Source organism: Leptonychotes weddellii, chromosome 16, assembly GCF_054177405.1.
Source record: "Leptonychotes weddellii isolate Sample4059 chromosome 16, ASM5417740v2, whole genome shotgun sequence".
Taxonomy (NCBI): domain Eukaryota; kingdom Metazoa; phylum Chordata; class Mammalia; order Carnivora; family Phocidae; genus Leptonychotes; species Leptonychotes weddellii.
Window position 1 is genome coordinate 25,495,374 of NC_138384.1, and position 21,808 is coordinate 25,517,181.

At 47.3% G+C, this 21,808-nt stretch overlaps 1 protein-coding gene and 1 long non-coding RNA gene across 4 annotated transcripts in view; one reads left to right on the forward strand and one right to left on the reverse strand.

The window, feature by feature from the left end:
- The window catches only part of GNAO1 (G protein subunit alpha o1), a 171,828-nt gene that overhangs the window by 116,015 nt on the left and 34,005 nt on the right, over positions 1-21,808 (reverse strand). The gene's annotated exons all lie outside the window — the stretch shown is intronic.
- The window catches only part of LOC145717553 (uncharacterized), a 36,053-nt gene continuing 29,396 nt past the window's right edge, over positions 15,152-21,808 (forward strand). For both annotated transcript variants that reach the window (XR_014140864.1, XR_014140865.1), the window contains exon 1: positions 15,152-15,225. This is a non-coding gene — a long non-coding RNA (uncharacterized LOC145717553). The remainder of the gene's footprint in view (positions 15,226-21,808) is intronic.

Sequence of the window (21,808 nt, forward strand, 5' to 3'; positions counted from 1 at the left end):
TGAGCCACCCAGGCGCCCAGCATTGTTCTTTATTTTTTAAAAAAGATTTTATTTATTTATTTGAGAGACACAGAATGAGAGAGAGCAGGAGCGGGGAGGAGATGAAGAAACAGACTCCCACCAAGCAGGGAGCCTGATGTGGGACTCGATCCCAGGACCCTGAGATCATGACCTGAGCTGAAGGCAGACACTTAACCAGCTGAGCCACCCAGGCATCCCAGCATTGTTCTTTAAAGCAAAGCAGTTTGTGTTGTGGTCAAGGCAAGGACAAGTGAGACTGTGCAGACAAAATTTCCCTCAGAACCCCTAACCCTCAAAGACACTTACAGAGGGACTTCAAATCTTTATGAGTAATTTTCTGAGAGCTGTGATCCTTAACTGGTATTTGTAAAAATACATTCAATATCATAATTGCTTTGTCTTTACAGGATACTTAATTTGCAATTCCAAACATGGAAATTATTTATCAAGAAGTGGCACAGGTTAACAATTTTTTTTTGCCTTAGCATTCAGTCTAGCCCTCTATCTTGGGCAGAATACTTGCAAATATTCCTTCACCCAGGCAGTATTCATCAAGAATCAACCATATTCCTGCCCAAGGAGCCCCTGGTCTCCCTAGGGGGACGAATGGGTGCCTCTTTTCACAGACTTTCAAGGAAGAAGATGTGAGTTGGGCTTTGGAGGACTGTTCAACTCATTGTAATCCAATTATTTATTGAGCATCTACTATGTGCCCGGTGCTCTGCTTAGGCCCTGTAAATCCAAAGACAGAGGATGGTCCACAAGAGGCTTATAATCCCGTATGTGAGGTAAGATCTAGAGAAAAACTAACCTTAATAAAAAGCAGCAAAATGTTCAGATGTCGCAAGAAAAAAGAAAAACCACCCATGTTCTAAAGGGGCTCAGAGGAGGAGGAAGCAGAGCTGACGGAGAAATCAGGTGTGGCTTTGGGAGAACCATGACACTTCTCGGCCTAGGACAGGTGGGCGTGACAGGCAGAGATGTGGGACATGTGGGCGGGGTTATTCCAGGTAAAGGAAAGTGTGCGCTCCAAGGCAGGGAGGGAGACAGCGGGGTGCAGGGTGCCGGCCAGCCCTGGCCTGCATGCTCTGGGGAGTTCAGAGGGGTGTGTGTGTGTGTGTGTGTGTGTGAGAGAGAGAGAGAGAGAGAGAGAGAGAGAGGAAGAGAGAGAGAGAGAGACTGGGAGGGGAGCTGAGCCAGGCAAAGGCTGCTTCAGCAGGCATGTGGACATTGGATTACACCGGGGAGAAAGGAGAAAAATGACCAGTTAAAGAGGCTGTCACTCTAGGAGTGGGTCACGTAGGAGGTTTAACTTGGCAAAACGGGCTTTTTATTAACACTTTGTATTGATGTCACATATTCTTTTTTTTAAGATTTTATTTATTTGACAGAGAGAGACGCAGCGAGAGAGGGAACACGAGCAGGGGGAGTGGGAGAGGGAGAAACAGGCTTCCCGCGGAGCAGGAGCCCGATGCGGGGCTGAATCCCAGGACCCTGGGATCATGACCTGAGCCGAAGGCAGACGCTCAACGACTGAGCCACCCAGGCGCCCCTCATATATTCTTGTTATGTGTACAAAATAGTACACCATAAAAAGGCCTATTTGATTAATTGATTTAATGAACAAACACGAATTAAACTTTTGCTCCTCACGAAAACTTTGTGAAGAGGCGGATACCCAGGGAATGGAGCTGGGAGGGCTGGAGCGGGGGCAAGAGTTGTAGGAAAGGAAAGGTGAGGAGGCGGGAGAGGAAGGACCCAGCAGCCTGGCCGCAGGGAAGACAGTCGGGCTCGGGGGACACATGAGGGAGAACGAGGAGCAGACAAGAACCATAGCAGAGTGCTGGGGGGACAGTGGTGACGTGAGTGCTTCCTGAAGGAAAATCCTGGGCAGAGGAGAAGCATCTCTGATGCGTGAACGCACTGGCTCCCTCCCTGTCCTGGGCCCCCGCCCGGAAGTTCCCTAGAGCTGCATTTAGCTGGGAGACCCTGAAGTTGATCAGGCACCCGTGGGCAGTGGCAGGGCCCAGGGACGCCTGCAACAGGATCCCTGCTTCTGTGTACAGGGCTCCGGTGTCCCAGATGGTGACCCGGCGGTGTCACCATGAACACAGACCCCATGCGAGAGGTTTTTCTCACTGATGCCCTTTGTGATTACAACTGGCAGATTTAAACAGGGGTTTTCCATAACATGACCTTTGAGGAAAGCTTAACGACTGTCTTAGGAGGACCTGAGACTCACGAGCCCTGAGGAGCTGGATGAAAAGGAGAGTTTGGGTGGTAGGGCTGCTCTCTGACTTTACCTCAAAGAGGTGTCTCTGCAGGGGTCATGTTTCCCCCTAAGTCAGGCAGACAGGTATGCGCCCTGAGGTCGTAACCTGGGGGGTGGCTGGGCTGTGAGGAAAGGAGACGAACCTGGGGGCTTTGGAGACCTAACTTCTGTCTCTGACTCACTCAGGGACCCTACAGAGATCTCAGCTGGGAAGAAGCAGAGTCATGGTGAACTGGGCTCTGGACTCGGAAGGTCTGGGTCTGAATTCTGCTGCCCTTCCCCCAACACACCCGAACTAAATTACAAGCCTCCCGCTAGCCTCTCTCCCAAAACGCCTGTATTTTCCACAGTTTGTAATGAGATTGCTTTGTGTGCGTGTGTTGATTGTTGCTCTCCTCTATAAAACTTTCTTTTTTTTTTCAAAGATTTTATTTATTTATTTGACAGAGAGAGACACAGCGAGAGAGGGAACACAAGCAGGGGGAATGGGAGAGGGAGAGGCACGCTTCCCGCGGAACAGGGAGCCCGATGCGGGACTCGATCCCAGGACCCCGGGATCATGACCTGAGCCGAAGGCAGACACTTAACGACTGAGCCACCCAGGCGCCCCTCCTCTATAAAACTTTCTAAGCCCCATGAGGACACAGGCCATGCTTGTATTGCTCATCGTTTTGTGCCGAGGGCAGTACCTGACCTGGTACACGGAAGTATTTATTCACCGTCTGCTAAGTGAATAGATGTCCCTGGTGAGCAAATGCCTTGACCTCCCTGGGTGTTTCTGGTGCACATGAAGCACTCAGCACCTTGCACGGCCATCAGAACCACCTAATGGATGGTAGCTGCCCATTAGTGCCTCTGAGAAAACAAGGAGCTCGGGCTGGATTTTCAGAAGTTAGAGCAGAAAGCAGATGACCATCTGTCGCACTAACCCCACCATTTTGAGAATGGAGTGCTCTGCACAGGGAGGGGAAGTGATCTGCCCTGACGATCTTCCGAAGGAAGCCGCCCTTCCTCCGCCCCCTCAGCTGTAGCCTCCAGGCTTGGTACTGTGAGCGTCTCAACTGCTATTTTTCTTGTTCTCCGTGGGCCATGTTTTGACAGAGAAAGTACACCGTATCAGTTCCCAAATCTTACGGATTCCTTTGGGGCCAGCTGAAATGCTATCTCCTCCAGAAAACCTCCCTTGGGTCCTGAGCATCCAATAGCTGCTCCTTACATACAAGAGCCCCAGCCCTCCATCTGGCCCACGCATTTTCTGCCTTCGCATTCGGGTGATTAGTGCATGCGCCTGCAAAACATTTACCTTCTGGGTCAGGAACACATCCACATCAACTTCTACCTGCTTCACAAATACAGAGGGCAAGGCCTGCTATGTTTGTGCGTTAATGAGTCAGCGAGCAAGATTTCCTGGCTCCCCGAAGGCACACCACTCTCTAACTGGCCAGGGCCATGAACTCTTCTACAAAAGACCTGAGCATCACCCCACCCAAGCTGAATCAAATGCAGCATCGAGGCTGTGATTCCAAGACAAATCCATACAAACTGAATTTAGTAGCTGCACAGAGCAGAAGCAGCTGTCATGGATTGCGACGGATGGATAAATGACCCTGACTAACAGAGTAGCCCCAGCCCAAGAGAAAGGCCACATCTCCCTGGACTAACAGTGGTAGATGAGGTGTCTTTTTAAACAAGCCAAAAAGGGTTTCCTCGTCTATAAAAATAAGTAAGTGTTGTTCAGTGGCTTCTTCTTGGCTCAGTTGTCTTTAGACTCTCGTGTAGGCTGATCCCAAAGGCACTGTTTTACACAATGGAAACATTTTAGTAAAACAGGTTTTGAAAATTAGTGCTGGAATAGGCCTGAGGGGCCATCAATGGAGTCTATACCTCAATTATTCCTAATCTGGTTTATTTGCAGAGCTCCCTAGGTACAACGGAGGACGGTGTTAGTGAGTGGGCCTGGGGCCTGGCCTTCTGCTGAAGGAGAAAAAGCTCTGGTGGCCCAGAGCACTGCGGGCCCTGCCCATTCTCCTGACGGCATGGTGGCCAGTCGCCCACCGGCTGATTACCTTGGCTCCAGCCTTCCACAGGGAACTCCTGAGGGAGGAGGAGAGGCCTCCCTAGCTGGGATCTGAGTGACCAGAGGAAGCCAAGAGTCCAGGGCAGGGCAAGTCCCCTGGGAGTCAAAGGCCCTTGGAGGATCACCAGTCTGACAGAGAGGTAGAGGCTTCCAGACGTGTGCCGGCCTCCCCCAACGAGTGGCCCAGAAAACAGGCTATGAAGGCTTGTACCACACAGTCCTTCTCAAGCAGTGAAGGATTCAATTTCTTATTCTAGCTAAGCAGAGTCAGATATGTAACTGCTAATCAGAGCTTCTCATCAGCCTGAGGTAACCAGGGTTACTGCCCTGGTTGGATGTAATTCCAGCCCAGAGCAAAGACACTCCACAGTCTCATTAGACTGCGAGGCCTTTTCACAGATAGGATCACTGCTAGATTTTTTTTTTTTTTTTTAATGCTAAAGGTTGTCTACAGACCTGTATTACTACCTTCAAAACCCCAGGATGTGGCCCTCTTGCATCTGGCCTAAGATATGGTTTAAGAGAAGAGGAAACAAGCCCAGTAATGCTGTACCTTAACTGAGGTCTGTGTGAATTAGTGTAGATGGCCATGCACACAGTGTTTCTTGGCTGTCTTTCTCTTTTATGGACATGTGTTCAAGTAGACAGTGACTCCCCCCCAAAGGACAGGGACCCCTTTCCTTTATATCTAGTACAGCACAGTGAGTGGCCAAGAGTGGGGGGATCTGGTACCAGACTACAATTCTACCTCCACTGTGTGCTTGCTACATGACCACAGATACAGCACTTAAGCTCTATGCCTCATTTTCCTTATGGGCTAAGGTCAGGGTAGTACCCGGGGCAACTCTGCCTGTTTCTTCAGCTGCAAAATGGGGGATATTCATATATAAAGTGTACCTCCTCGGGTGACTGTAAAAATAAAGTCAGTTAATAGAGATAAAATGCTCAGAACTGTGTCTGGCACTTAGTAAGTACTCAATAAATATTTTTAATAGCTTTATTGGGATATAATTCACATACCATACCATTCACCTATTTAAAGTGTACAATTCCGGTGATGGGTATTAAGGAGGGCACATTCTGCATGGAGCACTGGGTATTATACGCAAACAATGAATCCTGGAACACTACATCAAAAACTAATGATGTAATGTATGGTGATTAACATAACATAATAAAAAAAATAAAATGCTTTGAATTAAAAAAAAATAAAGTGTACAATTCAATGGTTTTTGGCATATTCACAGATATGTGCAATCATCACCACACTCAATTTTGGACATTTTTTGTTACCTCAGAAAGAAACCCTGTAACCATTAGCTATCACCCCACTCCCCACATCCCCTCCCATGTCCCTTCTCATACCTAAGCAACCGGTGATCTATTTTCTGTCCCTATCAATTTCCCTATTCTGGACTTCCATACGAATGGAATCTTATAGTATGTGGTCTTTTATAACTAGCTTTTCTTACTTAGTACAATGCTTTTAAGGTTCATCCACGTTATAGCATGCATCAGTATTTCGTTTCCTTTTATGGTCAAATGATATTCCATACTATGGATGTATCTTTTGTTTACCCACATGTCTATTTGGGTTGTTTTCCAACCATGAAGTCATAAAGTCAGACCACAGAGTCATAAGGTAACTCTATGTTTAATTGTCTGAGGAGCTGCCAGATTGCTTTCCACGGCAGCTGTACCAATCTTCCATTCCCACCAGGAGTGTATGAGAGTTCTGATTTCTCCATCCTTGACCCACACTAGTTTTCTGACTTTCTAATTCTAGCCATCCTAGTGGGTGTTAAGTGGTATCTTATGGTTTTTATTATTTGCATTTTTCTGATGGCTAATGATGTTAAGCATCTTTTCATATACTTCTTGGCTATTTGTATATCATCTTTGGGGAAGCGTCTATTTAGATCCTTTGCCCATTTTTAAATTAGGATATTTGTCTTTTGAATTGTAAGAATCCTTTATATATTCTGGATACAAATCCCTTATCAGATATATGAATTGCAAATATTTTCTCCCATTCTTTGGGTTGTCTTCGCACGTTCTTGATGATGTCCTTTGAAACCCGAAAGCTTTTAATTTTCATGAAGCCCAATTTATTTATTTTTAAATTTTGTTGCTTGTGCTTTTGGTGTCATATCTAAGAATCCTTTACTAAACTCATAAAGATTTATCCTTGTGTTTTATAGTTTTTGCTCCTACATTTAGGTCTTTGATCCATTTTGAGAAAAATCTTATATATGGTATGAGGTAAGGGTCCAATAACATTCTTTGGCATGTGGCTATCCAGCTGTCCCAGTACCATTTGTTGAAAAGACTATTCTTTCCTCCTTGAATGGTTCTGGCATCCTTGTAAAAAATCAGTTGGCTGTATATGTAATGAGTTTGTTTCTGGACTCTCAGTTTTATTCCATCAATCTATAACGTCTATTCTGTGTCACTACCACACTGTTTGATTACTGTTGCTTTGTAGTAAGTTTTGAAACTGGGAGGTGTAAGTCCTATTTTCTTTTTCTTTTTTCAAGATTGTTTTGGCTATCTGGGTTCCCTGAAATTCCACATGAATTTAAGAATCAGCTTGTCAATTTCTACAAAGAAGGCATCTGGGATTCTGATAGGCTTTGCAATGAATCTGCAGATCACTTGGGGGAGATGATTGAATAAATATTAACTTTTCTCCCATCTTCTTCCTGCTCGTCCTCCTCCTCCTACCACCACCACTACGACTGTTACCTTTTAGCATTATGAGAAGTAAATAAGATAACCCATGCAAAGTGCCTGCATGTAGTAAGAGCTCAATACATGTTTGTTATTAGTGTTTTTGCAGTCCCTGAGGCGGTCCTAGGCTGGCAGGAGAGTGGGCTGAGTGACCTCCACAGCCCCCTGATTCTGGTGGTGACCACCCTGTAATGCAGGCTGTTTCCAGGTATGGTACAGGGAACTCCCAAGTCCAGGGCTTTTCATTTTCCCAAGTGTGGCTTCCCCCTGAGGCTCAAGGCCGGGGTCTCTGCCAGCAGTACCACGACCTCAGCTCCTTTTCAGCTCCCACGGCCTGTAATCAGAAGCTCCTGTGAGTGATATAATCCACACACACTCCATCAAAATGCCTTCTCAGCTGCCTTGGCAGGAAGGGATGCGAGGACTGCATGGTAAGGAAGAGAACGGGTCTGATTTAGCATTTCTCACACTTTAGTCACTCAAGGACCACCCTCGTGATATGTGCTCATAGCCATGTACCACCAGACTTGATTAGCTTAGTAGTTTAATATAATTCTATATACTAGAAACAAATATATCTTATTATTTAAAAAAAGAAACTTTATATTGTTGCCTTAAATGGAAGTCAGTATCACATGATTTAAATAGGAGATAACCATGAAAATAAATACAATGGAAACAAAACCATATAATAAAATGCTCTCTGTTAAAAGAAGATTAGCAGACCGTAGAGGGGGATGTTAAAGACATCTTAGTGTCCAACTTTCCAAAACTCTGTCCTCGACTTGATCAGAAGGACTGGAAGAGAACACAAGAGGGGCTCACTTCCCCCATTTAGTGACCGAGTGGTATCCAATGTTGCACACCAGGCTGAGAAAGGGACTTGAGAAGTGAGGCTTCCCCACCCCCCAGCTTTGCTGCTCCATTATCCTGGCATTCCCTGATGGTGGGAACTCCCACACAGGCTCTGGGCATCATTACCCACCCAAAGTGTTCTGAAGTCCGTGGGGAAAATCCCACAGGAGCGCTACATGGTCGGGAGCAGAGCACTGCATGGTCGCTCTTGGGCTGCAGAGCACAACTGCTCTGTTCTCAAGGTCTGGCCCTGCTCCGTGATGCAGTGAGGAGAGCCTGGGCCACCAAGCACACACAGTGTGAGGACAGAGCCCTAGAGAGAGCGGGATGGTGCTGATGCCAGCTTCCCAGAAGGAGCGCTTTTCCCCCTGGAGGCACCTTGGCACTGGCTGTCCCCTGCCTTCTCCCTCTGCACAAGGGTGGCTATACTGAGGGGAGACAAATCAAACCAGAGCCCATAGAGAACCTGTCCTATTACAGTTTTCCAAATAGCCCTTCTGCACCTGGGCTCGGAAGGATGACCCCACTAGAGAACCCCTTGGCCTGCTTCACAGCTCACAGCCTTGTTACTACCCTCAGCACGCTGTGCCTGGAGAGAGGAAATCACAACCTTAAACCAAGATTAAGTCACAAAGTGCCACTTAGAATGTTGTGTAGGCAATTCATGGAGGAACTGGCAAAGGTCTACAGAAACGGGAAAAATTAGATTCTGATACAAGATTCAGAGAAAAGTCCAAGACAACAGAAGAAATGCCATCCAACTGACATGTTTAAAAATATACACATATGGGACCCAGCACCCAATGAAAGCATTAAACAGGGCCATGGCTGATAGGACAAAAAACAAGCCATTTTAGGGAAATAGTGGAAACCTGCTACTACCCTGGGGAGTGAAGTTACTCTGGTGTCCACATCTGCCTCCTCCATAGACACCTGAAGGCAAGGCAACAGGCATCGGGCACCCGCTAAATTTGGACCTGGGGTAACTAAACTAAACTAAATTTGGATATGGGGAACAGCAAAACACTTGGCATAACTAGAGGGACAAGCAAGGGTCCAGGGAATGGTGTTCACGAGACAAAGTGTCCCCACACATGCCTTTTAGCCCTCCTGATCCCAGCACAGACTGAGCTGGAACCAATGAGCAACCGCTTCCGCAGAGGCTGCTGAGGAGACTTTGAGATGCATGGCCCACCTCTTCCTCAGCCATCAGGAGCTGGCTGAGCCCCTGTCCTGAACCCAGCACGTGTTATATGAGGCTTCCTGCTTCACTTTCCAGACCAGCCACCTGTTCATCTTCTGCAGTCCCACGGGACAATGACAAATTGTTCTGATTTGAAAGCTTGATCTACCTTTGTGGAGAAAGGACTCCTCTTCTGAATGGCCCAAGGGCAGTTACTGAGACCTTTCTCCTCCAAAGGCACTACCATAGCCTCTGCCAAGGTGCCCACCCCTAAGATGCTGTATGCTCTCTGTTTCTATCTTTTGAATAGAAATCGAATAAATAGCAATCTTATTTATCCACCTTTGGAAATAGATCCATGGCCAAAGGCTTCAGTGGTAATTAACAATAACATTCAGAAGGGTGTGGCACCTGGATTATATGCAGTGGGCTCCCACATTAGCCAATCTGTTCTAAATACGAAAATTCTTAACTTTTCCCGCACATAATAAACATTCAGCAATTATCTCTAGAACTTATCACTAAAACAATTCTTCATTAAAACCAGAAGAATAAGATGCTTCAGTACCTCTGGATAGAGGCTCCAAAAGGGGACAGATATTATTATCCGGCAGTGTCTTACCAGTCCTTGTGGGCTCAGCGGCTGGGGGGGACAGGGCCAGTCCAGTATGTCCCTAGGACCTTCACTGTCCCTGGAGGGTTTTTTTCCAGCTGCAGTGAGCCTAGACTGGAGGAGGGAACACTGACCTGGCTGCTTTTTATTAAAGCATCTAATTACCAAAGAGAGTTCTATTAAAACATTTTCTTTGCTGTGGCAACCTACTCAGTGCTTCTGAGTGGCACCAAGGCAACTTCCCATGGTATGCACAGTGCCAAAGCGGGCGGTGCATTTTACAGAGCTGGCCTTCACCTTGGCCATGGCTCATGGCTGATGCACTGAGCATACTCATAATTACAACGCACAAAGGGAAGGGTCTCAGCCTCGTGTTTGTGATTGGCAGCTGCAAAACTTCTAAAGGTGCTCAAGATGGTGAGTTTGTGATGGTAAAGTGCATTTTCTATTGTTTCTGTCTCTAACGGCAAGACGAGAGAACCAAAAGGAAAAGATCTTTCAAGAGGTCCACACAGCAAAGTGATACGCAATTGTATTTATTTGATATGGGAAAATGTTCAGAGTCCGTATTAAGTATAAGGAGGGTTAACAAAAGTATGTGTTCAGTTTGATATTAATTTTTGTTTAAAAACACACACACATGCATTGAAAGAAGTCTGGAAATATATACACCAAAATGCTAACTGTGGTTTCCTTGAGTATTGGAAATGCAGGTGATATTTCTTTTCTTCCATTTTTAAATCTTTATATCCTAATTTATCTACAATAAACAAGTATTAATTGTGAGCGAACATGTTATTAAGAATAAATGTGTGTATAGGAGGGCATGCCAGAGCAATGGGTCTGAATCTACTGCTGCCTGTCTTGTTCTCCACGGTGGAGACAGACCAAGAGCAGAAGCAGAGTTGGGGGCAACAATGGCTCTCCAGAACCTGTTTTCCAAAAGAAGGACCTTTTCGACAAATTTTTATAGCTACATTGACATCACCAACATTCACAGAGAACGTCTTGGGCCGCAAAGCAAGATCCAGAGACTATGGCACTGTTATCATACGTCTGCCCCTACCTTTCAACCTGGTCTCAGCTCTGAGACGGCAAAGCCCAGCCGTACCTCTGAACGCACGTGTAGGCAAGGACATCTGGGTGTGTCTTTGGCCAGGATGCACCTTTTTCTTAAAGAAAAATAATGCACCTTCTAGATTAAGAGGGAAAGAAGGAGCTGCCAACCTGCATCTCGGCCTGTATCTCAAACCCCAGGCTCAGCTGGCACCCGACACAGGTTGTCACAGATCAGAGAAGCCTGACCCTCTTAGCCCCACCTTCTAAAAACCTCATCTTGTGGCCAAGTAGCAGAAGGATCCAAAAAGTCCACTGGAAAAAGTGCTCCTCCCTATGTAGGTACATGTGGGTGTCCGTGATGGGCATCCATGATGGAGACCCTCTGTCACCTTAGACTTCAGCCCATGCACCTCCTTTTCCTAGCACTTCCTTAGAACATGGTAAAATGGGGCGCCTGGGTGGCTCAGTTGGTTGAGCGACTGCCTTCGGCTCAGGTCATGATCCTGGAGTCCCTGGATCGAGTCCCGCATCGGGCTCCCTGCTCGGCGAGGAGCCTGCTTCTCCCTCTAACCCTCCCCCCTCTCATGTACTGTCTCACTCTCTCAAATAAATAAATAAATCTTTAAAAAAAAAAAAAAAGAACATGGTAAAATGTACGAAATAATGCTTTGGGCTCAAGGCTTTGAGAAAACTTGAGAAAGGAGGTTATATCGTAGCCAGTAATGGATTATACGGATGAGACTATACAATCGGTACCCCCAGGTATCTAGACACCGAACTTTCTCACCCACTGCCAGCTGGCCTTGCAACGTGCGGCTGCTAAATAAACAAGGAAGGACTCACGTTTTTATTTAGATGACTTTGTGCTCCATAACTTGTCCATTTTTTTTTTCTCCTGGAGCCAGAGTGTTTGTTATTTCTTTGCAATTTCAGAAGTTATGAAATGATTCATGGTTTTGTTGGAGCTGAAGTCAACCAAAACCATTCATAATTGTGAACAATCTCTGTTATTGTTAGAGGGAAAACGCCAAGGCATCTGTGCTTCCCAAAAACACATGGAGGGAGAATTCCAGTTTGGAAATGGAACGGCTGTGCTTTTCCCCCTAGAGTTAAATTTACACAGACTGATTTCCAGGGAGATCGTTGCGTTCTTCTGGTTGGAACCAGAATGTGATTTCTCCTCTCTCCTTCCTCTGTTGGACACAGGGCATCCACGTGGTGACACTCTGCACACAGGTAATGACCCAGTAGAGGCCAGTCTCCCTTCCGAGGGTGGGATTCATGCAAGTAGCACCATATCTATCTTATTCACCCCAAAATACAGCTTGCACATAGTAAGTGCTTAAAATAAGTATCTGTTGGATGACTGCACAGACCGCACTAGACTAATGTTATTATTATTTAGTTCTTTGATTCTTCATATTTATTTGTGTTGGTTGATAATACCTACAACTGTAAGAGAGACTAATCCAAACAAATCGAGAGAGAAGAATAAAATGATGGTGATGGTGACATTTAGGATGATGATGGCAAATGCTCTCTGAACGCTTTTTATCTGCCACCAGCATGCTAAATACTTTATATAGAGCATTCCATTCCACTCAATCCTCACGACTTTATAAATTAGGTTCCATTATTATTCCCATCTTATGGATGAGGTATGTGAGGCACAGATAAATGAAATAAACTTAGCCAGGACTGCCCAGCAGTTAGTAGTGGAACTAAACACAGACATCCAAATGTGCCAACCCATACAGTCCACCAACACTTTCTGCCACTGGAGAAAGCACTTCTGACTACCCCTTCCAGAATGTATCCAGTATCTGAAAATATTTAATGGTGGTAAAACCTCATTCTCTATTGAGTGTCTTCAGACTCTGAGTCTGAATTTGTGAAACAAACCAAAGTTATTCAAAGCCATAAGGTATGTGATGATCACAGAAGTTTGGGAACAGAGCTGCTGGTGTGATGATGAGGCCATGAGACCAGTTTGCTCTGCTAAGTCATGGACTAGCCAGGAAAGATCACTCCAAGAGAGAAGCAACGTGGTGTAGCGAAACAGAGCACTGGACTGGGAGTCAGGAGTTTTGTTTGCAGGATGACCAAAGACTGGTAGTTCATCTCTCTGAGCCTGGCCAATTAAACTGACGGGGCTGGCCTGGCCCAGTGAGGTTCAGACCTATCAGAAGTTATATGTGGGAATCTCTAAGGTCCCTGAGAAGGGTACCTCTACTTCCCCTTCCTCTCTTTCAGTCTGCCTCTGACAGTTAATTCCGCAGATTTAAACTGATCACTGTGTGTGTGTATGTGTGTGTGTGTGTGTGCGCGCGCGTGCGGGGAACAGGAAAGCTACAGTCTAACATAGGCTCCCTTCTCCAACAGTTCTATGAAAGTTTGGAGTCTTCCAGTATCAACTACAGCCAGAATTGTCCCTACCACTCATTTCTTCTCTTCAGAGGAGATCAATGTAGATTTGCCAGCAAAGTCAACCAGTTCAGCATCTTCAGGAAAGATCTGAGAAGCAATGACGGGAGAACATAGTTTCCTCTTTACCTAAGAAGTCAAATCAAGCATGACTGCCTAGACTCAAATGGAGACTGGGCTGACAAATGATAAAGTCTTTATCTTAAGACCAATGCTTAGCTTCCCCATGTCAGAATGCGCTATGACCCAGACTCACCATCTCAGGTGAGTCCTGATCCCTCTTTGTGATGATTTCAATGACAAAGACTTACCCAAATCGTGTACATAAAGTGGCCCTCTATTTCCCTTCCTGTTGGACACATGGCTGTGAGATGCACACAGGTCCAATGGTGAAGATCAATATCTTACCTCCTGCCAGAATCAATGCACATTCATCTTGGTCCCACAGGCTAGCTGCAAGGTGGGATTACGCTTTCTTAGTCCCCAGGACAGAGCTAGGTGATGCGGTCAGAGGGTAAAAGGATGCAGAGGCTGTAGCTCGGACAACAGAGCAGTCAGGGAGGCCTGAAGAAGGCTGGGCACGCTGCACATCTCAGTCAAAGTCCCATGAAAGTGGCAGGTTCTTTCTTAGCAAGCATTCCACCATGAGCACTACCTTTGGAGACAAGTTTTAGATTGGTGTGTGCTCTAAGGGGGGCACCCCAGGAGCTGAGGGGAAATGCAGATTGCAGAGGCTGCCAGAGTGAAGGCCATTCACCTGCCATGTGTCCTGGTAGCCTCTGTGGGCATCAGCTTCCTCCTATGTAAAAGGGCCAGGTGGGATACATGCTCTCTTTAAGCTCCTGACTTCTCTGTGATTCTAAATCCACTTCATGTTTCTGGATGAGCTACACGGACTGAACCTTTTGTTAACATCCTGATGGCACATGCAGTCACAGGGAAATCCCGGAATTTCACATGCTAGAAGAAATAACTCATCGCGGGCGCCTGGGTGGCTCAGTCGGTTGAGCGACTGCCTTCGGCTCAGGTCATGATCCCAGGGTCCTGGGATCGAGTCCCACATCGGGCTCCTGGCTCAGCGGGGAGCCTGCTTCTCCCTCTGACCCTCTCCTCTCTCATGCTGTTTCTCTCTCGCTTGCTCTCTAATAAGTAAATAAATAAAATCTTTAGAAAAAAAAAAAAAAGAAATAACTCATCGCAATCATCAGCCCTCAAGAGGGCACAAACCTGATACCCTTTCCCCTGCCTCCAACCGCACCCTCAGAGTTGTGAGCTGTGGCTAAGCATCTCTGCCTGGTCAGAGATTGGGTGTCATCTGTGGATCTCAAGCACCTGGCCCCACATTTAAGCTCCCTGGGGAGCTGGGGGTAAGAGAGATATGGATAACATTTGCAGGGGAAGCTGGTGGCTGAACCTTCACAAGCCAGGTGCAGTGCAGCTGTAGATGGCCATTCACTTGTCCCCCTTAGTGAAACAGATCTCTGACCCAGACCGTTGACCATGGGGAGAGAGGCAGACTGGTTTCTTCAATTCTCAGGGCTAGAACATGCTCTCTTGGGGGAATCTTTGAGGTGGAAAGGGCCATCTACACACCCACTGTGGTCACTAGAATGAGTGTTGTGGGGATGGGGGAGGTGGTGGTGCTGGTCCTATTCTGAACCATGTGCCCTCAAGAACTCCCATGCTCTCAGAGAAAACTCTCCAGATATGAGAAGCAAATGACCCAGGAATGGAAGCTGCAGAACTGAGAGAAGCTGAGTAAGCTCTGAAATAGTTCATAGGCTCACCCAAGCTTTCGCCTTTGGTGGGATCTCTCCAAACTGGCTGTTAGAACCCCATGGGAGAGCTGAGGAATCTCAGGCCTGGCTGAATCACAGCTAATCTCTTTTTCCAGCTGCACTTCCTGAAAGACAGCATTTCAGCTACAGGACTCAAGCATTTCTGTCTACCCCCTCTCCAGAGATCAGTCTGATATGCACCCCTCCCCAACCGTAAGTGTCCCCAGCCCAAGGACATTCTGGGCCAGAGGGCCAAGGCCATGAGCTTGGCTGGTCACACAAGTGTTGCTTAGACCTATGCCACTCCCTAGACTGGTTGCCGCTAGGTCCTCCAGCCATAGAGAGTGGGACAGACAGACTCCCCTTGGGGTGTCACCAGAGATTGGGAGGCTTTGGGCCACTCACAGTCCTTAAAAGTACCTAAGTCTGGGTAAACCCTGGCTCCTTTAGGAATAAAACAATGTGGGAACACACTGCCATGAAATAGAGTGGAATTAACCTTTCAGCTTACGTAGCCCAGGCAGAGTTGAGGTTACTGAAGGCAAAGAGAGGCCAGGGGCAAATCAATATCACAGCTTCCCAGCAGAGCCGGGTCAGCACAGTGTCTGGGTTGCTTATTTTGGTCTAGTGCCTCGGTTTTGTTTCCTCAAGAGAAAATAAAATCAACATTGGCAGACCAAGGGTTCACATGCCATTTTGTGGTGCAAACCCCAGAGGAAGGGATGTGGAGCCTGTGGTGGGGAGGATGGCAAGGTGGCTGGCCAAGGGGTTCTGGGTCCCGCTTTGACAGCAAGGGCTACTTCTCCTTCTGGAAAGCAGCGGTAGGGGCAGTCTCTTTCCTGCGACACTGCAAAGGTAAAGTGTTCTCACGCTGGCAACTCTCTGGCTGGGGCAAACACAGACCTGCGTGCAATAACCAGGAATAGAAATCCACGAGGCTCATAACCTCGAGGCCCGAAACGTTCAGATGACACTGCCACCTTCCAGGAAATTACCTCGCACTTTGCTTCTGAGTTCTACACCGTGACTTGCATCCTCTTGGGTGCCGGCTCCCCATTTATGCAGAGAAGATAGGGCAGAGGAAGCGAAAGCCTCACCCTGCAGAAAGCAGCTCATTTTTAACCTGGTACCTGCTCTGCTGGAATCCAATTCTCAGAAATGTGCTTTGCTGTCCATACAGAGGAGATCATCCATTCGTTTTCCCACTCATTCAACAAATCTTTACTAAGCATCTACTATGTGCCAGCCCCTGTTCTAAACACTGGGGGTACAGGAGTGAACAAAACAAAGTTGCTGCCTACAGAGAGCTCTCGTTCCAGGGATAATAATACTAATAGGCAAGTGCTTAGTAAATGCTGGCGTTGCACGGCACACAATACTAAATGGATCTAAACATGGATCTCACGTTGTCCTAAAACAGCCTTAGGCAGATACTGTGAGCACCCCATCTAACAGGCGAGGGAACTAAGGCTATAGCCAAATTGAGTAACACTCCCTGGATATGGCAGGATTCAAACCCACTTAACTGCAATGACACTCTGCCTCCCAAGCTATGTGAGCATCATTGATGCCACTTCCGGACAGCTTGTCTTGAAAGCCATTTGTGTAGAAGACGTTGTTTTACTATTCTCACGAAACGGAAAGAGCCTATACGCTGTCTTAAGACAATAAAAACAGAATCACAAAGATATAAAGAAGAGATGTCCTCATGAAGATGCCTTTCTTCCGTCCTTAGTAAGAAGAAGCAAAAGGCTAGTTGGGGGGACTCTACCTCTACCCCCTTTGAGGACTATTTTTTGCCCCAACGTATTTTACTATTAAAGTAAAAAAAAAAGAAAAACCCCAGGAGTGTATAAAATAGAAAAGTTTGGTACTCCTTTGAGTGAGGGATGTAGTTGGTCTGTGGTTGGAGGAGACCAGGTCTGAGAGGCCGACAGTTTTTCATGCAAAAAAGAGTTCTGAGGTCAAACAAGTGTGGGGAATGCTGAATTATACAAAAAGAGTTGCTGAGATTTTTTTTTTTTAACTACAGAACTTCTCAGAGCCTTTCATATGCTAAGGACCACTGTGTTTTTCCAAGACAGGGATTTAATTGGCAGCATTTTCTAGACTTCCATGCCTTACAACTATTTTGTGGGGAGGTACAGAACACATGTTAAAAGTTCACGCAATCAGGGGTGCCTGCATGGCTTGGTCAGTTAAGCATCAGAGTCTTGGTTTCAGCTCAGGTCTTGATCTCAGGATCATGAGCTCGAGCCTCGCATCAGGCTCTGTGCGCAGCACAGTCTACTAAAGCTTCTCTCTCCCTCTCCCTCTGGCCCCTCCCCACTGTGTGTGTTCTCTCTCTCTCTAAAATAAATAAATAAATCTTTAAAAAAAAAACCTCATGCAATCAGAATTCCAAGGACTATGAACTTGGGAAACACTCGACTCACTGGAACTCCTTGCTTTAGCCAGAAATATCATTTGTCTCACTGGGTACATTTCTGAAGATGTATGCATTTCTCAGCAACTACCTCAGATTTCTAAGGTTTAAGGGGGGGTCCAATCATGTTAAAGCAGGCATCGGGAGGCCCTTGTGAAGGTTTTGGGGATTTTTTTTTGTAGGGGAGGCTGTAGGAGGAAGGAAACATCAAAAGAGAAACAAGAGTAAAGTAAGAATTAAAAAAAAAAAAAGAGCAGGTTCTAATCTGGGCTCTGCCATTGTCTTGCTGCATGCCCTTAGATAGGTCCTTTACCCACTTTGGGCATCAATCCCCACTTACCCTTCTGCAAGAGATGGACTAGATGGCCTGGGGGCCCCTCCAGTTCCCACAATCTCTCTCTCGCTATGATCTGCCACCCAGTGGCGGGCAGCATGGGGTGACATTGTAACTGACACACACCTGCCTCCAGGGACCAGGCTCACCTTGCTGAGGGCCCTGCCCTGCTGGGAGGGTGGGCGGGCGGGGGAGGAGGGGTACTGAGCCTCAAAGGACCAGAGGCCTCTAGGGAAATACAGGTTGGGCCGCTGGGGAAATCAAAACCCCTTGACTTCAGATGCCAGTGCCTGGTATTAAGCTTGGTGAGTTTTGAAAGAATCACAGTCTGTGTTCAGATTTATGTAAATGGATCAAAAATCTGGGGGGGATTCACTCTTTTCCTTGATCCAGTCCCTCCCAGGTGTTCCCCCCAACACTATTATCTCTCCAATCCTATCCTATCACTGCCTCTCCTTCCCACTACTACCTACCTGTCTGTAAGCACCTCTGGGTACTCCACATCCTGCAGAGGCCCCCAATCCACACATTTCCCTCTTGCCCACTCCATATCTCTTGATCTTCCCAGAACTGCCCAATTCCTCCCAGTACCTTAGCACTGTACCCAGTTCTTCCGGTCCCCCACAACCCCCCATTCCTCCTTTTATTCATTCAACAAATACGTGGTAAGCACACAGAACATGCCAGGTACTCTTCTAGGTTCTGGGGATATGGCTGTGAACAGAGCAGACCTGGCCCTGGCCTTCACGGAATGTCTGTTCTGGAAAGGGAAAACAGACAATGAACAAATAAATACATGAGAGGTCGTGGTAAGTGAAGAATTAAGCAGAGTAAGGGCACAGTGAACGATGAGGGGTGCCATTTTTTAAAAGATTTTATTTGTTTATTTGAGAGAGTGAGAGGGAGAGAGAATCTGTAGCAGACTCTGTGCTGAGCCCCGAGCCCAACTTGGGGCTCGATCCCACAACTGCAAGATCATGACTTGAGCCGAAACCAAGAGTCAGACGCTTAACTGACTGAGCCACCAGGCGTCCCAAGGGGTGCTATTTTAAAAGGCAGGGTGTCATTTTGAAAGAAGGCCTCCTGGAAGAGGTGACATTTGGTTAGAGACCTGAATGGAGGTGGGTGGAGTGAGTCTGTTCTCACCAAGCCAGCCACCCTAGGCTTCAGGGGTTTGGGACCTGGCTGCGCTGGGTCTGAACAAGGACCAACCAAGTCTGTCAGAGACAGAGTAAGCCAAAGTGCCCAAGTAATGGCGGCATCCTCTTTTGGACTTGGACATCCTCATTCTCCTTGCCTCTTGCTGTGTCTTTGGGTCCTGGCTTTAGGATATATCCATGGGGTGGAGGTTAACCAGATGGGAAGAGTGAACAAAACCTCAGCTCTTTCCCAGCAGAGACAGATATCCCGGGCACCAACTACACAGCCCTGGACTGCTACAGGGAGTCCAATGGATCACAGAGGGGTGTGCAGACCAACAGATCACAGTGGGGTGGGGCCTCAGTTTCCCGTCTGTGAAACGTGTGGGCTGGATGGAGTGAATCTAAGAGCCCTTCCAGTTGTCAACCACTGTATGACTCTGAACACGCACGGACCGGGTTTCCAGGAAGAGGTAAAACCAAGACACACAGAGGAAAGAAACCCCATCCGAGAGCCAGTGGAGCACCGTCACTTCCCCCTTAGAGACGTGATGGGAAACTCCGTCACTGGCATTAACCTAAAAAGAGGTCCCTTCCCAAAGGCCCTGGGCTCTCCCGACATCAAAGTCTTGTGGGTGGAGTCTCTGTGGTTCATTTCACATACCACGCTGGACCTCTGGTTTATAGAAAACAAACCATAAAGGTTATTCTAACAGCTCCAGGGCTATTTCATCCTCTCCCCACCCACTCCCTGACTGGGGAGGAAGGGCAGAGCTATAAAATCTGCTTGAGAGGCAAGCCCTTATCAGGGGGCCTGGCAAGGCACTGTTTGCTGAAGGCCGCATTCGCCCTGGGGCAGCCACCATCCAGGTCTGAAACAACAGATGGCTCGGGCTCGCAAGTGAACATCCCGTTTCCTCTGGACAAGCCGTGTTTACACAGGGACGAGTAGCACGAGATCCCGCTGAGGGGATGGGAGAGACCAGGCCCCACACCAGGCTCCACTGTGGCCTCTGCCCGCTGGGCTGGACAACTCCTGGTGTACGGAACTCACACCAGGAGCATGCCACCCACGAGGTCAATGCAGAGCTGCAGCTCTAATGGAAGTTTCCAAAAAATTATGTCATGTAAATAGCTAAATAATCGGAAGCATCATTTCTACAGTAAGACAAACAAGAAGAGTTTCTTTTATGATATGAATTTCACGTGAGTTTTTAGAATAAAAGGCCAGATGTCCCAGAAACTCTGGGCCTGAGGTGGGCTGCCCCAGCTGCTGCCCTGTGACCTCCCTGGGCACATACTCCCCATCCACGCGGGCTCCTTGGTAGAAGAGCCTGAGAAGCTTTCGGAGTGTAAGTGCTTGGGCCTTCTGTCATTCCACAGACACTGCCTGGCTGCCTGCCATGTGCCCACCATGGCTTGGGCACTTTGGGGTTAGGTACACTGGAGTTTCTGGGCCTCATGTGTTTCTTTTGTTTGTTTGTTTTTATTTTGTAAAACTGAGATAACACACTTACCTCAGTTATGCTGAAGATTGAAGTCTTTCTTTTTGTCTGTCTATCACCTCCTAGAACAGTGCCTGGTAATCAGCAGACACGGCGTTACTCATAGCTTCTGTCCCCCCAACAATAGGTAAGACAACTGTAGTGTCTTCCAACAAAGCAGATGCTCCTTAAAATGATTCCACCTCTACCCTCTAAATCGTCCTTTCGAGCATTAAAGTCATTTTTCCTTTCTCCTCCATCACAAAGGTTCACTAAGCAGCATTAGGTTATATAGAGAGGAGGTAATTCATTCAATCAACAAATATTAATATTGAGTTCCTCCTATGTGCCGGGCACACAGCAGAGAGCAACAGCTGATCCTTGCTTTCATGGAGCACACGAGGGGAAAGACAATGAACAAAAAATGGATATAAACACGCCAGAGAGCAGTAGGTACTTTTAGGAAATAAAAGGCAGGGAAAGGGATGGGGTGGCAACAGGGGGTTGGGATGCTAGTTGACACAGGGCAGGTGGTCGGAAAAGGGACGTGTGTGTTGACCTGAGGCAGTGAGGCGAGGAGATGTGCTCACAGCACAGCACGCAGCAAACTAATGAGCAGCCCTGGGACTCGGAGCCCCCCCAGGGCTCTTCCCACAGCACCAGCTCTAGGCCAGCAGGCCCGGCTTGAGGATGGGGGCGGAACTGGACGCAGCACACTGCCGTGATCCACAGGGGCGTGGAAGAAACACGAACGTTTCTAGTTACGATAATTTTTAATTTTTCTATTTGTCCTTAGGCATTTTAGTATACATAATATAATTACATATATTAAGGATACAAGACAAAGGTTCTGTATTAAAGAGGTGCAAAATCCAAAATGTCTGCGGAGCCCTGCTGTCCCCCCAGGTGGGCTTCACCTATCCTAGTCCAGCCTGGTCGGGCCCAGACTAGGCCTGGAGGAACTTTCCTCTCTGGGGGCAGGTGGAATACATGAACCTGTCCAGACAGAGGCAGCCTGGACTCCTCCCCTGGCTCTGGAAAGTGCCACCAACTCTGGAGCAGTGCTCAGGGTCACCTGGTCAAGCCAACTCCGGGGTGAGACCTTCCCATCAATCCTGCTGGGCCACATGTGTGCCAAACAGGCAGGTGGTGACATGGGGAGACTGAGGAGTCTGAGGCGGTGGCCAGACACTAAAACAATGGCGTTTCTTTCTTTGTTCTTTTTAAAAAATGCCATAGAGGCCAATAAAACAAAATGAAAAGCTCCCCTTCATCAAAAAAACCCCCTCAACCCATACAACACATCTGAGGGTGGGGCATGGTGTCGAGGCAACCATACTTCAATCTCTGGTCTGAAGGTTGTTCCCAAACCTTCTCAAGACCCACTTTTAAAATCCTAAGAAATGTAGGGTAG